This window comes from Macaca thibetana, chromosome 3, assembly GCF_024542745.1.
Source record: "Macaca thibetana thibetana isolate TM-01 chromosome 3, ASM2454274v1, whole genome shotgun sequence".
In the NCBI taxonomy this organism is placed as follows: Eukaryota; Metazoa; Chordata; class Mammalia; order Primates; family Cercopithecidae; genus Macaca; species Macaca thibetana.
This window is the reverse complement of record NC_065580.1, coordinates 90453552-90471111: the sequence shown is the minus strand read 5'-3', so window position 1 is coordinate 90471111 and position 17560 is coordinate 90453552. Positions and strand designations below refer to the sequence as shown.

The following is a 17560-nucleotide window of genomic DNA, read 5'->3' as shown; positions in this document are numbered from 1 at the left end:
ACCATGAATAATTCTACCTTTCACCTTAGTTTTTATTACCAATAAAAACATCAGAGCCTAACTTTCTATACGAATTTTTTTCTGCTGCCTAAAGTCTCCATTTTCCTTCTTAAACTGGCAATGGCATTTAGTTTTTAACTTTTAAAATTACTCTTCAAAGTTTTTTATTCATTTATTTGACACATTTATTGGGCTTCTCAATTTAGAAGTAGACAAAAAAGTAGACAAAAAGCAACTCATTGCTGTAAAGGGTGATAGTAAAAGGGAACATGCAGAATGCTGCTAAATGGTTAATAAGGAAATTCCAAGGTAAGTCTCCTGGGAACAGGAAAGTCCTCTTTGAAAATGCAGGCTTTAGTTAGAACTTTAAAGGAAAGACGTCAGCTAGGAAGATCCAAGCAAGGGGATAAAGAGAGTGTTCCGGGTAGAAACAGCGTGCACAAAACAAGCAAGATGAGCTTTTTTAATTTTTATTTTTTAAAAACATATATATCTCTGTTTTCAGCTAAATTGAGATCCCTGTGGACAAGAAGACAAGGCATAGTTTTGTTTCTTCTGTCTCTCATATCTTTTAAAACACCTTAGTAACTTAATACAGCAGTACCTCATTTTATACTGTTTAACCTTCTTGTGTTTCACAGATACTGCAGTTTTTCACCAATTGAAGGTTTGTGGAAACTCTGTATCAAGCAAGTCTATTGGGGCCATTTTTTTTTTAACAGGATGTGCTCCCTTCATGTCTCTGTGTCAGATTTTGATAACTCTCATATTATTTACAATATTATTATTATTATACCTATTATGGTGATCTGTGATCAGTGATCTTTGATGTTACTTTTGTAATTGTTTGAGTGCACCATGACAATGAACTAAATCAATGAATGTGTGTTTTCTGGCTGCTCTACCAACTGGCCACTCCCCCATTTCTCTCTTGCTCCTCAGGCCTTTCTATTTCCTCAGACACAAGAATATTGAAATTAGGCCAATTAATAGCTCTGCAATGGTCCTTAATTGTTCAAGTGAAAGAAATGGTTAGATGCCTCTCACTTTTAATCAAAAGCTATAAATGATTAAGCTTAGTGAGGAAAGAACATTGAAAGTTGAGACAGGTCAAAAACTGAGCCTCTTGCACCAGTTAGCCAAGTTGTGAATGCAAAGAAAAAGATATTTAAGGGAATTAGAAGTACTACTCCAGTAAATACACACAAATAATAAGAAAGAAAAATGAACCTATTGCTGATATGGAGAAAGTTTTAGTGGTATAGATAGAAGATCAAATCAGCCACAACATTCCCTTAAACCAAAGTCTAATCCAGAATAAGGCCCTAACACTCTTCAATTCTGTGAAGGCTGAGAGAGAAGAGGGAAATGAGAGGAAAAGATTGATGCTACAGAGGCTGATTTATGAGGATTAAAGAAGGAAGCCATCTCTAGAACATAAATGTGGAACGTAGCAGCAAGTGCTGATGGAGAAGCTGAAGCAAGTTATACAGAAGATCTAGCTAAGATAAGTGATGAAGGTAGCTACACTAAACAACAGATTTTCATTGTAGATGAAACAGCCTTCTACTAGAAGAAGATGCCATCTAGGACTTTCATAGCTAAAGGAAAGTAAATGCCTGGCATCACAGCTTCAAAGGATAGGTTGACTTCTTGTTAAGGGCTAATGCAACTAGTAAATTTGAGACCAATGTTAATTTACCATTCCAAAAATCCCAGGGCTCTTAAGAATTATGCTAAACCTACTTTGCCTGTACTCTATAAACAAAACTGCAAAGCCTGGATGGCAGCACATCTGTTTACAGCATGGTTTTCTGAATCTTTTTAAGACCACATTGAGACCTACTGCTTAGAAAAAAATATTTCTTTCAAAATATGACTTGTCCCTGTCCAGGCACCATGGCTCACACCTTTAATCATAGCACGTTAGGAGGCTGTAGTGGGTGAATCACCTGAGGTCAGGAGTTCGAGACCAGCCTGGCCAACACGGAGTAACCCCGTCTCTACTAAAAATACAAAAATTAGCTGGGTGTGGTGGCAGATGCCTATAATCCCAGCTACTCAGGAGGTTGGGGCAGGAGAATTGCTTGAACTGGGGAGGCAGAAGTTGCAGAGAGCCAAGATTGTGCCACTGTACTCCAGCCTGGGTGATAGAGTGAGATTCCGTCTCAAAGAAAAAGAAAAGAAAAGAAAAGAAAAGAAAAGAAAAGAAAAGAAAAAATATTCCTGCTCCTTGGCAGTGTAGCTGGTCACTCAAGAGCTATAATACAGGTGTACAAGAATATTAATGTTGTTTCCATGTGTGCTAACACAATATTCATTCTATGGCCCATGGATCAAGGAGTCATCTGACTTCCAAGTCATATTATTTAAGAGATACATTTTGTAAAGCTATTGCTGCTATAGATAGTAATTCTTCCTATGGACCTTCGCAAAGTAAACCGAAAACCTTCTAGAAATGATTCACCATTCTAAATGTCTTTAAGAACATTCATGATTTGTAGAAGAGGATCAAAATATCAATATTAACAAGAATTTGGAAGAAGTTCATTCCATCCCTCATGGATGACTTTGAGAGGTAAGAAATTCAATGGAGGAGGTCACCGATCATGGCATAGGAAAAGCAAAAGAACTGCCGAAGATATTGTAAACATTGTTGAAATGGCAGCAAATGATTTAGAGTATTACATAAACTTAGTTGATACAGAAGCAGCAGGGTTTAAGAGGATTGACTCCAATTTTGAAAGTTCTGCTGTGCATCAAATGCTATAAAACAAGATTTCATGCTCTTTTGTGAAAGGAAGAGCCAGTCAATATAGCAAACTTCAATGTTGCCTTATTTTAAGGAATTGCCACAGCCACCTTGGCCTTCAGGAACCACAGCCATGATCAGTCAGCAGTCATCAACATGAAGGCAAGACACTCAAGCAGGAAAAAGATCATGACTTGCTGAAGGCTGAGATGATTGTTAACATTTTTAGCAGTATTTTTTAATTAAGGTATGCACATTGATTTTTTTAAACATAATGCTATTGTACACTTAATATACTATGGTATAGTATAAGCATAACTTTTATATGAACTGGGAAGCTAAAAACTTCAGTGACTTGCTATACTGTGATACTCGCTTTACTGTGGTAATGTGAACTGAACCCACACTATCTCTGAGTTATGCCTGTAGTTGATTACTGGTTGATGTAGAATAAAAGCACATAAAATTTCAAATATGTGACAGTCTTTTTTTTTTTTTTTTTTTTTTTTGAGACAGAGCCTCGCTCTGTTGCCCAGGCTGGAGTGCAGTGGCATGATCTCGGCTCACCACAAGCTCTGCCTCCCGAGTTTACGCCATTCTCCTGCCTCAGCCTCCCGAGTAGCTGGGACTACAAGCGCCCACCACCATGCCTGGCTAATTTTTTGTTTTTTAGTAGAGACAGGGTTTCACCATGTTAGCCAGGATGGTCTCGATCTCCTGACCTCGTGATCCACCCGCCTCGGCCTCCCAAAGTGCTCGGATTACAGGCGTAAGCCAACGCGCCCAGCCAATTTTTTATCTAAAGAATCACTTTGTAGATTGAGTTGAAATTGTTAGCATTGCACTCAGTGCATCTCAGGGAAGCATAGAAAAGTGGGTTATGGGAAGAACATTAAGTAGTGTATAAAAAATTTAAGATCATTTGGAGGGCTTAAAGCATTTGGCCAATCCAGACTCTTATTTTTGAAAATATTAATTTTCTATGCTTATACTAGGGGCAGGGGGAGCAAAAGAAAGGTATGGAATTGAAAAGTATCTGCCGATAATCAGGTACCCACTAGTAAAAGCTAGAGATTATAACTGCATATTTCTTTAAACTTTTAAAATAATATTTTAGCTACTACCAATAAGTAGATATCGTAATTGTGAATGTTCAAAGCTAATCTTTGCAGACATAACACCAAAAACAAAATAATATTTATCCCTTCAAGTTCATGGCGGGAATATATCTACATTTCTAAAAAGAGTCCAAGGAATGCTTAAAAGCCAAAAACATAAAGAAAAATATAAACCAAGTTGGTATAAAACAAAAATCATTATTGAACAAAGACAATAAAATACATACTTTAAAAATAGAGATTTATCCTGAGCTACACTATATGCGAAGGTATTTTGAGGTATTAAAATAACATTCATGAATTGTTCCTGCCATGCCAGCACAAGACTCTATGACAGGAGCCTTTTGTACAGACAGCTGGTCACAAGGGACCAACTTGTTGGCAATACCTGGCAACAAATCTCCCCAAATTACTTCTGCTGATAATGCCTTCTGATCCAGGACGTGTTGCCAGCAAGACTTGTTAATCAGTGCTCATTGGCTCTCCTTCCTTTGATCTTTAGCCAAAATTCACAGTTCAGGGGAAAAGGAAATCAATACATATCTATATACTACATATTAGAAATGGATTTTTTGCTAAATTATTTTTTAATGCAAAATATATTTATTAAGTTTTTTCATATTTGACTCTGTATTGTTTAATGATGCATTTCAAAAACAGATATGTCTATAGAAAATGTTATATTTTAGGTTTTCCATGAAAGACAGAGACCATGATGTATAAATGTTGAACTGAGGTGGCAGTAGACATATTCTTTGAAAATGTAATAATAAAATACTGCTGTTAATACTTATTATCATCAGTTAAATTTGTTAATAACATTCTTTTGTGAGGTACCATCTATAAACCAGAAATTATGTTTTTATATTTAATTTTAGTGGGTACATACTAGGTATAAATACTTATGAGGTATTTTGATATAGGCACAAACTGTGTAATAATCACATCAGGGTAAATGAGGTATCCATCACCTCAAGCATTCATCTTTTATTTGTGTCACAAAAAATCCAATTATTCCCTTTTAGTTATTTTTAAATGTACAATAAATTTGAAATGTTTGGAAGGATTCAGCAGTGAAGGCATATTTTCCTGACTTCCCAGTTTTCCTTTGCTGGGAGACTTTTTTTTTTTTTTTTTTGAGACCAAGTCTCCCTCTTTTGCCCAGGCTGGAGTGCAGTGGCGCTATCTCGGCTCACTGCAAGCTCCATCTCCCGGGTTCATGCCATTCTCCTGCCTCAACCTCCCGAGTAGCTGGGATTACAGGCGTGCGCCACCACAGCCGACTAATTTTTTATATTTTTGGTAGAGATGGGGTTTCACCATGTTGGCCAGGCTGATCTCAAATTCCTGACCTCAAGTGATCCACTCACCTCGGCCTCCCAAAGTGCTAGGATTACAGGCGAGAGTCACCGCACCTGGCTGCTGGGAGATATTTTATTATAGCTTTGATCTTGTTACTTGTTACTGGTCTGTTCAAGTTTTGGATTTCTACCTGGTTCAATCTTGGTAGGTTGTCATGTCTAGGAATTTATCCATTTCTTCCAGATTTTTCAATTTATTATCATATAGTTGCTCATAATAGCCTTGAATGATTCTTTGAATATCTTTGGTATAGGTTTAATTTTTCATTTTTCATCTCTGATATTATTTATTTGGGTTTTCTCTCTTTTCTTCTTAGTGAGTCTGGTGAAAGATTTGTTAATTTTATCTGTTCAAAAAACCAACTTTTTCTTTCACTGATCTTTTATATTGTTTCATTGCTTAAATTTCACACATTTCTGCTCTGATCTTTATTATTTCTTTTACTGATTTTGAGTCTCGTTTGTTCTTGCTTTTCTAGTTCTTTAAGATGCATTGTTAGGCTGTTTATTTGAAGTTTTTCTACTTTTTTGATGTAGGTATTTATAGCTATAAACTCTCCTCTTAGTAATGTTTTCGCTATATCCCAAAGGTTTTGGTATGTTGTGTTTCCATTACCATTTGTTTTAAGACTTTTTAAAATTTTGTTCTTAATTTCTTCATTGATCCACTGGTTCTTCAAGAGCATATTGTTTAATTCCATGTGTTCATATAGTTTCCAAAATTTCTCTTATTTTGATTCTACTTTTATTTTATTGTGGTCAGAAAAGATACTTCATATAATTTAAATTTTGGAACTCTTTAGGAGTTCTTTGTGTCCTAAAATATGGTCTATTCTTGAGAATGATTCCTGTGCTGACGAAAAGAATGTGCATTCTGAAGTCATTGGATGAAATGTCCTGTAAATATCTATTATGTCCATTTGATCTATAGTGCAGACGAAGTCCAATGTTTCTTCATTGATTTTCTGTCCAGTGCTGAAAGTGGGATGTTAAAGTCTCCATATATTCTTATATTGGGGCCTATTTTTTTTAATCTCTAATAATGTTTATTTTATATATCTGGGTGCTGCACTGTGTATGCATATATATTTACATTTATATGCTCTTTGCTAAATTGACTTATTCATCATTATATAATCATATTTTTTTAATAGTTTTTGTCTTGAAATCTATTTTGTCAGATATAAGTATAGCTATTCCTGCTCTTTTTAAATTTCTGTTGGCATGGAATATCTATTTCCATCCCATTATTTTCAGTCTATGTGTGTCTTTACAGGTGAAGTGTGTTTATTGTAGGCAATAGATTATTGAATTTTGCCTTTTTATACATTTAGCTACTCTATGTCTTTTCATTGGAGAGTTTAGTCCATTTACATTCAATGTCATTATTGATAAGTATTTATTCCTGCCATTTTGCTATTTGTCTGCACGTTGTTTTTTGTTCTTCTCTTCCTTCTGTCCTGTCTTCCTTTCAGTGAAGCTATTTTTTCCTCAGGTAATATGTTTTAATTTATTGCTTTTTATTTTTGTGTGTGTCTATCTGTTGTATGTTTTTGATTTTAGGTACTCTGAGGCTTGCAAATAGTATCTTATAACCCAGTATTTAAACTGATGATAACACTGATTGCATAAACAAATTGACTAACAAACAAGGAAAGACAAATTAATAAAACTGCATTTTAACTTTGTCCCCCTACTTTATAACATTTTGTTGTTTCTATTTATATCTTTGTATTTAAAAATTACTGTATTTATTATTTTTTAATGAGTTCATCTTTTAGTATTTCTACCCAAGATATGAGTAATTTATACAGTCCAATTATGGGGTTATAATACAACCTTAAAAATATAGTGTGCATCGAAAGCTGTCAGAAGAATTGCAGAAACACAAGAGGTCTATGGAGAATTGTCTTTAAACAGGGTAACAAACAGTTTGTGGATAAGTTGCCACCCACTGTTGAGAAATACGGTTGGATCTCAACTCACAAAAGAGTTAACATGAATATTTAGGAGAACTAAATGTAAAGAGTAAATTTTTTTTTTTTTTTTTTTTTTACAGAAAATACCATATAGTATTACTATGAACTCACAGGTAAATAATTCCTTAAAAGATGTAAACATTGCAAATTATTATATTGAACTATATGAAATTGAGATATGAACAATTTTTAGACAATGAAATAATGAGAGAATAAGACCCACTGTTCTACCGCTGTGTGACTAATCCTAGCACTGTTTGCTGTTTCTGAGTAAATCTCTTCTTCTCCAAAGAAGGGTATAAGAGGAGGGACAGTATAAACTGTGCATTGCTGCCTTAACATTTATACCTTAAACGTGTCTCCAAACATGTATGCAGACTCAAAGATTTGATTTATTTCCCACTCTCACCCTGATGAAAGACATAGCAAGGTCTATGTGGTTTTTATTCTCTTAAGGGAAAGAGGATTGTTAGAATAATATGCAGAAGTGATTATAACAAAAGAGGTCTTGAAAAGGTAAACAACAATGTCCCCAAACTGGAATCAAAGGTTTACTTTAAAATACAACCAAATGATTTGTTAGTAGGCTTGTTCTCTATTTATGACCACATTTTTCAGTCAGAGATTTGTCAAATTTCCATCGAGTTATTCTTTTCCTGGGACCCAGAAAAGTGAGGGTTGAGGAAAACCAGCTGATTTAATCATTAACTATAGGCCTGCATATTCATAGGCCTCAGAAACCCTAGAATTATAGAACAAATAGAGGTCATGTAATATGTCATCACTAATTTCCACTTTATCCCTGACTTGCTTTCCCAAAACCACAATTTGGCTTGCATATACATTCTATGATTTGTCGTTGGATTCATGCTAGTTTGTAATAAAAGCCAAATGTCATTAGGGGAATCAGAAAATAAATAATCTGGTAACCCATTTTTCCTCATGTTATTACAGCAAAGCCAACATTTCTAGCCAATGAGTAGTGATATGTATCTCCTGCTACCCCCAATTAATAATTTCCCAGTTCCCACAGTGTGTAAAGGGCTATAGCAAAAGAAGACACTCCTTGTGCCTTTAAATGCTCTGCTACATACCTTTTAAGAAATAAAAGCACCCACTTTTAAATAAACATGTTATGCAATTGAAGTCAAGTTATCTTTGGTATGCCAATCAAGTTAGAACAGGTAGCAGGACCTTACAAGAAAGGTAAACAGCTAGAACACCTACTAATGATGAGATCAGATCTTAAGTTCATACTAATGGTGGTCTCTTAAAACAATAGAAAAAAGGCTTCAATTTCCTTTTTGTCTTTTGAGAAAATTTTTGGCAGATAATTTTATTTTTAACATGCTAGATACATGAGAAGTTATGCATTGTCACATATGTCTTAATATAAAAAATTTTTAAAAATATATTTTCAAAGAGACGCTTCTGAAGTTAGCATTACCTTTTGTATGTAAGTCCTTTTAAAGTTTCACATATTATGTGATTTCTTTCACTGAATTTAGTTTGAAGAGCAAAGTTATATTTGAAGAAGACATTATAAACCTGACTGTATTCAATGCTAGCATTCTTGTCACAGAATCTACCTAACAGAATCTGTTTTTATAATGTAATAAAAAGTGTAGGGGAGGGGATTTTAACACAGATTGAGTAATTATTCCCAGAGATATGATCTCATAGTTGCATGTATGTAAACTAAGCTTTTAAAGTTCATTTTCAAAAGAAATAAAATACATGCTTTGGTATGGAGAGCATAGGTAATTTACCTACAGACCCAGCTGTACCACTACAGCTGAATCAGTGGTCAAAATGTGGAAGTAGTTCTGTGGTTCCCACCTACGTATTCCTCAGGGGCCTATATTTTGTGTTTGCTTCTCTCTCAGGGCCCCATGGACTAAGACATGCTGAAGAAACAAAGAAAAGAGAGAATACGTGGCACAGAGGGGGCCATCAGAATTTCGTTTCAATACTGTGGTTATTTTTATTCTTATTGGTCAGCAATCTTGCAATACCAGTTGATACATATTTTGAATATAACCTTTAGCTATAGACACATAAAATAAGCAGAGTGTTATTATTTTTATCATTATTATTATTTTATATAGTTAGGTACAGTGAGAGCATCAAGCATGAACTTCAACTATTCTGGATTTTGAAAACCTTAGATATAATAAGGAAGATAAGTGCTGTGAAAAGGTATTGCATGATTCAGAAAGGACTCTACTGATTACTAATAGTTCAAAGTTGAAAGTACATAAGAAAGGGTGAAGTGACAAGAGTAAAGTTATCAAAATGGCAAGATAGAAGGTCCCCAGCACTCATTCCCCCACAGAAACACTAATTTGGCAACAATTCACAGATAAAATTTCCTTTGGGATACTGGGAGGAGATTGTGACATGCCAGTGGAGTCCAAAACTGAGAAAAGTCACTTCGAGAAAGTAAGCCCATGTTCCTGGCAACGGGTCTGCTAACTGTGAACCTGACTGCAGGACCAGAAGCAGCACGAAGACCTGGCTCCAGCTTTGCTCTATGGTGGCCCTGAAAGCAGTCCCATTTGCCTAGAGTTTTTTAAGAGTCACACTCCATCAAGCCCCTGGTAACAGGCATATCTATGAGGCACCCCATTGTAAATAAAAGTAAGTCATGACCCAGCTTCAAACCCACTTAACCACTGTCCCAGAGGCAGTCCCATTTTCCCTGCGGACTTGGCTGGAGCCATAATTACTGATCTGAGGGGAGAAATAGACAGCCATGTAATAATAGTAAGATACTTTAATATCTTACTCTCAGTAATGTATAGATCAGCTAGAAGATCAACAAGGGAACAGCAGAACTAAAGACTAAATGGACTCAACACACATACACAGAACATTCTACCCAACAACAGAAAAAAAATACTCATTCTTCTTATGTCTACACGGTACATTTTCCAGGGTAGATCACATGCTAGGTTAGAGAATAAATCTTTATAAGCGTAGAAAGTTAAAATCATTCCAAGTAGCTTTCTCAAAAACAATGGTATGACATAGAAATCAATCATAGAAAGAAAACAGGAACTTTCAAACATACATAAAAGTTAAACAACACACTACTAAACAAGTATTGGGTCAAATACAAAATCAAAACATAAATTAGAAAATATCATGGGACAAGTTACAATGAAAACACAACATATGGAAACTTGTGAGAGGCAACAAAAGCAGTACTAAGAGGGAAGTACGTAGCAAGAAATTCACACATTAAAAAATAAGAAAGGTCTCAGATAACCAGCCTAACTTTATACCTCAAGGAACTAGAAAGATAAGAACAAACTAAACACAAAGTTAACAAAATAAAAAAATTACAAAGAGAAGAGCAGAAAAAAATTAAATTGAGAACAGAAGAATGATTTTAAATATCAACAAAACTAATAGTTAATTTTTTAAAAAATATACTTAGAAAATTAATAAACCCTTAGCTAGACCAAGAAAAAAATAGAAGATTCAAATTAATAGTATCAGAAATAAAAGAGGAGTCATTAAGACTAAACAATTATATGCCAACAAATTAGACAACATGTAAGAAATGGAGAAATTCATAGTAGCATACATTCTACTAAAAGCTAATCAAGAGGAAATAGAAAGGCTGAAGCAACTAATGGTAAATAAGAGACTGAGGAATAAAACAAATGAAAACTTCAAAGAATGAAAATCCCAGGGCCAGATGGCTTCACAAGTAAATTCTACTAAACTTTTTTTTTCTTTTTTAATACTTTAAGTTCTGGGATACAAGTGAGGAATGTGCAGGTTTGTTACCCAGGTATATACGTGCCATGGTGGTTTGCTGCACCCATCAACTCTTCATCTACATTACGTATTTCTCCTAATGCTATTCTTCCCCAGCCCCCCGCTCCCTGACAGGCCCCGGTGTGTAATTCTACCAAACTTTTAAGGAACTACCTCTAACCCTTCTTAAACTTTTCCAAAAGACAAAAGAAAAGGGAATACTTCCAAACTCTTCTGTGAGGCTAGTGTTATCCTGATACCAAAGACAGACAAAGACACCACAAGGAAAGAAAATTACTGGCCAATATCCCTGAGGAACATCAAAGCAAAAATTCCCAAATACTAGCAGACCAAATCCACTGGTACATTAAAAGGATTTTACATGATGACCAAGTAGGATTGATCCTTGACATTCAGGAATGATTCATCAAACAATATGATACAAACCATGAAGAGAATGTAGGATAAAAATCACACGATCATCTCAATAAACACAAAATAAACATTTGACAAAGTTTAACACCCATGACAAAAATGTTCAACAAATTAGATTTAGAAGGAATCTAACTCATCAAAGAGCAACATATGCAAAGAACACAGGAAACATTGTAAGCAATGGTCAAAAACTAAAATCTTTTCCTCTGAGTTCCAGAAAAGGCAAAAATGTCCACTTTCATTACTTCCATTTAACATAGTACTTAAAGTCCTATTCAGAACAATTAGGCAAGAGAATGAAATAAAAGGTATACATATTAGAAAGGAATAAGTTAAAATTATCCCTGTTTGCAGATTGTAGAAAACCCTAAGAACTCCACCTAAAGTTTTGGAACTAATAAATGAATTAGTAAAGTTGCAGGATACACAAGTGACATGCAAAATTCTGTTCATTTATACACACTAGCAATAATCTATCTAAAAAGGAAATTAAAATACAATTCCATTTACAATCACATCAAAAGGAATAAAATATGTAGGAATAAACTTAACCCAGGAAACAAAAGACTTGTACTCTGAAAAATATTAATGAAAAAAATTTTAATGTAAATGGAAGGGTATTTCATGTTCATGAATAGGAAGAATTAATATTGTTAAAATGTCTATATTTGTCAAAGCAATTTTTGTTAAAATCTCATAGCATTTTTTAATAGAACTAGAAAAAACAATCTTAAAATTCATTTGCAATGACAAAAGACCCTTAATAGACAAAGCAAACTTAAGCAAGAACAAAACTACAGTTATCACACTCCTGATCTCAAAATACATAACAAAGTTACAGTAATCTAAACAGTATGATAGAGTATAAAAACAGACATATATATCAATGGAATAGAATAGAGATCCAGGGATATAAGCATGTATATGTGATCAACTGATCTTCTACAAGTATGCCAGTAATGCACAAAGAGGAAAAGAAGTCTCTTCAATAAATCATCCTAGGAAAATTGAATATCCACATGCAAAATCAATGAAATTGGACCCTTATTTCACAACATATACAAAACTAAACTTTAAAAAGTTTACAGACTTAAATGTAAAACTTTAAACACCAAAACTCTTAGAAGAAAACATAGGAATAATGCTTAAAGACAGCAGACTATGCAATATTTTCTTGGATATGAAATTAAAAAGCATAAGCAACAAAACCAAAAACAGAAAAGCAGATTATAATCGGACTAAAAACCTTCTGCACAGCAAAGGAAAAATTAAAATAAGTAAATTATATATGAAATAGGAGAAAATTTGCAGACCAAAAATTTTATTTACCTCTATCATTGTGTTTTAAACTTTCATATAATTTCATGATATTAATTATTATCATTTCATTTTTGGTTGAAGAACTTTAAGCATTGTTTGTAAGGCTGGTCCAGTGTTGATAAATTTCTCCAGATTTTGGTTGTCTGAAAAAGACTATTTCTTGTTAATTTCTGAAGGGCAGTATTACTGGGTATAGTATTCTTGGCTATCATTGTTTTTCTTTCAGGACTTTGAATATATTATCCTATTCTCTTCTTGCCTGCGAGTTTACTGCTGAGAAATCTACTAATAGTCTAATGGAGATTACCCTTTATGACACTTGCTACATTTTATTGCTACTTTAAAATTTTTCTCTTTGTCTTGAACTTTTGATATTTTGATTATAATATGCCTAGATGAGGGCCTATTTAGGTTGAACCAGTTTGAGAACGTTTAAGCTTCATAAACTGGACATTCACATCTCCCTCATGACTTGGGAAGTTTTTAGTCATTATTTCATTAAGTAAGCTTTATGTGACTCTCTCCATCTATTCTCCTTCTATAACCCCCATAATCCAAATATGTATTCATTTACTGGTATCCCATAAGTCCTGTAGGCTTTCTTCACTCATTTTTCTTATTTTTTTCTCCTTTTACCCTATTTGACTATACTATTTGAAAAGACTTGTCTTCAAGTTAACAGAGTCTTTCTTCTGCTTTATCTAGTCTGCTATGGTATTAGTCCATTCTCACACTGCTATAAAGAACTGTCTGAGACCGGGTAATTTATAAAGAGGTTTAATTGACACACAGTTTTGCATGGCTAAGGAGGCCTCAGGAAACTTACATTCATGACAGAAGGTATATCTTCACAGGGCAACAGAAGAGAAAATGAGTGCCAAGCAAAGAGGGAAGTCCCTTATAAAACCATCAGATCTTGTGAGAACTCACTCAATATCACAACAACAGCATGGGGGAACCAGCCCCTAAAAATTCAATTATCTCCACCTGGTTCCACCCTTGACATGTGGGGATTATTACAATTCAAGATGATATTTTGGGTGGGCATGCAGAGCCAAACCTTATCACCTGGTTCCTGCAGTTACATTTGTGCCAACCTAATATAATGTTAATCACATGAAGGACATAAATGTTTAATGATTTTACGGAAGCACAAGAAATATGTGCAGAGTGCTGGGAAGATCCCAGAAATAAGAATTAGTAATTCTACTTTGCTAGAGGTAAGATTTGAACTGAGTCTTAAAATTTAGGTAGGAGCCCTCTTTAGAAAAATGAGGAATGATACTTTAGGAAGATAAATAGCATGTACAAAGGCAGGATATTTACAATGAGCTGCACTTTACTGAGATGCAATAAGCATGCCTGTAACATTTGGGAAGACAGGGCTGAAATAACAGGATGAAAGGTAGTTAGAGAGCTATAGAAAGACATTTGAGTCTCTTGGTCTTGAGCTCTATTTTTTAAGATATCTATATACAAAGGTGGTAGGGTAATAACTTCCAACACACACTTTTTCCACTACATATATATTTCAAAAAGAGAATTAGGAGTCAGTACAGCAAATAAATCCAGTACAGTTTTATTTTACCTTATCAATTGGAATTTTTATGGGCTACATAAACATAATTTCTTCAGATAATTCTCTAAGTACTTTTGGCATAAATTTACAGCCTATTTTAGTGTCTCTTATATAGTGCAGGTTGGCAAGCAGTTCTCTAATTGATATTGTCACATATGTTAACTTCATTCCTAATTGCTGAGAGGGTTTTCATCATGAAAAAAAGACAAAAATAAAATCACACAAATGCATGCATCCCCAAATAATTAAGTGTGGTATGTTAAAATAATGAAACTATTTTACAAAAAGAAAAATGCTAAATTAGAATTTGGCCCACTTCTAGAATTTTAAGTAAATTGATATTTAAGTGTATGTATTCCATCAATTAGCTTAAAAGTAATTTAAAACTGCCTTCATAGTTTTTTTTCTGGGTTCTACATAATGTGAACAGTGAATGAGAAGTGATTAATAGGAAGCCACATAGACTTGAAACACTATATCTGATCATTGTCAGTAGCCGTCTCATAAACTGTAACTGTGTTCTCTGCGGTGCCAAATTACTTTTATTGGCAATAATTTGATTGTGGGATTTGAAACTAAAATAATTACTGAAGCTAAATTTTCAGAAATCAGAACACCAAAATCTTAGCAAAATGATACATTAATGCTAGCTATTGCGACCAAAAAAGAAAATGGATGTGAGCATCCTTGATTTTTAAAATATGTCCTGAATAGTAAAGAAAATCGGAAAAGGGACTAATAACTACAAACTCACTTATATTTGTAAACAAATCATGTTTCCACAGTATTTACCTCTAATTCACATATAATATTATAGAAAAGAAGAATGAGATTAATTTCAGACTGCAAATCACAAAAAAGTAGTCCTTTATATTTTAAAATTTAAAATTATAATTAAAGACAGCTTATCAACAATAATGGAGTTGTTGATAATCAAAGATGTAGAGGGATGGAGAGGGAAATGAGGAGGCTTTCCAAGATTTTCATACAGCACAAAGAGAAAGCATAGAGATCAAAATATCTAATGTTCATTTAAATGAGCAACATTTAGTATGAAAATTGGGCAGGAGAATGATATGTTGAGTGGATAGTATAAAAACTGAAAACAATGAATAATTATATCAAAGAAATCTTTAAAGAAAGAAACACAGAAGCTTGATTGCTAAGACATTAGCATCCAAAGTCATGTATTCACTGCATATAATACGGATTTTTAAAATATACTGGCAATGAGAAATTTGAGCCTGCAACTTACATGAAACATTCAGCAAAATAGCAATTGGCAGGTAATGAGAAAATAGCTCTGTGGTGGTAGTCTTTAGTATTACAATTACAAATGATGTGTATCCAAGAGAATCCTAGTGCTAATCAGAAAAATAAAGCAAACTCCTAGGTATCCATGTGCTCATTCTTTTTTTAAAATTTATTTAATAAATTTTATCTATTGAACTTTACCTCATATAGGACAAACACGTTGATCATATCTCTCTGAGATTTCTGTCAGGCCACCTTCTGGAGTTCAGTTCCAAAAGATTACAAGGTGGAACTGCAGAGAGTTTCCATGGTAACCTTAGTGTGTTCCCATCTGAATAGCCAGAACTCTGACGCCTCATTCACTTGTTAGCTTACCCAGGAGACCCAGAGCTTCCAGGGAACTCTACTTCCTTAGAACAGAGGTAGTAGGTAAAGTAATGTAAAGGGCAAGTGCTGGAAAAAAAAATTTGAAGACAGCAGTTTTATTTACCCTCTAGGAAAATAACTTTTCATTTGGTGATAACCATTTGTTATGGATCATGAAGAACGCCTGAAAATGTAAGCTATATCAAGATCTTGTTGTGTAGTCACAATAGGCTTTGGTACTTAAAGTGTCCAAAGCACACCTATTCCTCTTGCGGCCAGCACACGACTGCCAAAACAGGGCTCCACTGAGAGGTTTGCTCTCAGCTTCGGAAACATTATAGGTAGAACAAAGTGACTCTCAGACTCACAAAAATGTTAGAGATCACTTCAAACCATTCATTGATTGATTGCCTCCTAACAATGTTATAAATAGATCCTTAACTTCTAAAAATATATTGTTTGAAAATATAAGCACCAGTGTATATTATATATGCATATGAGAGCCGAGGAGTTTATTGCAGCTTTGTAGTTTTGTTTATAGTCAGAGGTGGAAGAAACTAAAATTAAGTACCCTTAATAACTATCAATAAAGAAATAATTTTAAAAATATGGTATTAAAATATGGAATATTATACCATTGTTAAAAATAATATATTAGATCTATAGCTGTTGAATTAGGTTACTGTCTATTATGCATTGTTAAGAAAGAAGAGTAAATTGCAATATTTATTTGGACAAGCATGGAAAAAGTGTGGATGATTGACATAAACTCATTAATATATTTTTTTCAGGAAAGGGTGAGAATAGGAAGCAAGGGCAGTTAGCGAAATAAAAAATAAAAGCACATTGGAAAAGTATGCACATTATAATAGTTGAAGTGTAAAAAAGTATGGCATTTAATGTTATTGCAAATATGTTAAAATAAAATATGCACAAAAATTAAAAGTAGCATGGATATATAAAAACATTGGTTTGAATTAATGATAAAATTTGGGGTGTTTTTAATTTAAATTTCTTTTGTTATGTCAGTATAATCCTTAAAATAAAGAAAATGTCTTGCTTCTGGCTTTTAGTGCTAGAGTCTCAAAATCTGTATATTTTAAAGCTCCCAAGTTTGGAAAACACTTGCTGATATAAGAGAATGAAGTATTAGAATCTTTGTAGATAAGGGAGCCAAGAGATTTTAATAGTTTTTGAAGACATGACTTAGCTTAAAATGGTACATAGATACATTCCTGTGACTCATATATATCCTCAATATTTTCATATGTATCTTTTATAGTTATTATAAACCCAAGAGAGTTAGTTTCATATTTTTCAGAAAACTGAATTCAGTTTAGCAGAATTATGAAGATTTAACAGAGAAACAAATGGAGGATTGTCTATTAAAGTCATTGGAGATTTTTTTTTTTTGAATTGTATATTGAGGGCCGTCATAGGAAAACTGTGAAGGAGAAACTCTTACTTTTCCTGCTTTCTTGTGATCCTTTTTTAGAGTTCTTTCCCCATTCCCTTCAAAGACTACTATCTTAATAGTTGCTCTTCCTTTTTATAAAACCTATTCTCCCCAAATGATATGGACCTATTATATCAAGAAGTAAATGACTGATTAGGTTAGTTCTTATTTT

General features: G+C 33.8%; 2 long non-coding RNA genes across 2 annotated transcripts in view; one reads left to right on the top strand and one right to left on the bottom strand.

The window, feature by feature from the left end:
• Nucleotides 1-15851, bottom strand: part of LOC126951349 (uncharacterized) — a 43705-nt gene extending 27854 nt beyond the window's left edge. Inside the window, exon 1 of the long non-coding RNA XR_007724443.1 lies at nt 15768-15851. This is a non-coding gene — a long non-coding RNA (uncharacterized LOC126951349). The remainder of the gene's footprint in view (nt 1-15767) is intronic.
• Nucleotides 15852-15933: 82 nt separating this feature from the next.
• LOC126951350 (uncharacterized) overlaps nt 15934-17560 on the top strand; it is a 40330-nt gene continuing 38703 nt past the window's right edge. The window contains exon 1 of the long non-coding RNA XR_007724444.1: nt 15934-16124. This is a non-coding gene — a long non-coding RNA (uncharacterized LOC126951350). The remainder of the gene's footprint in view (nt 16125-17560) is intronic.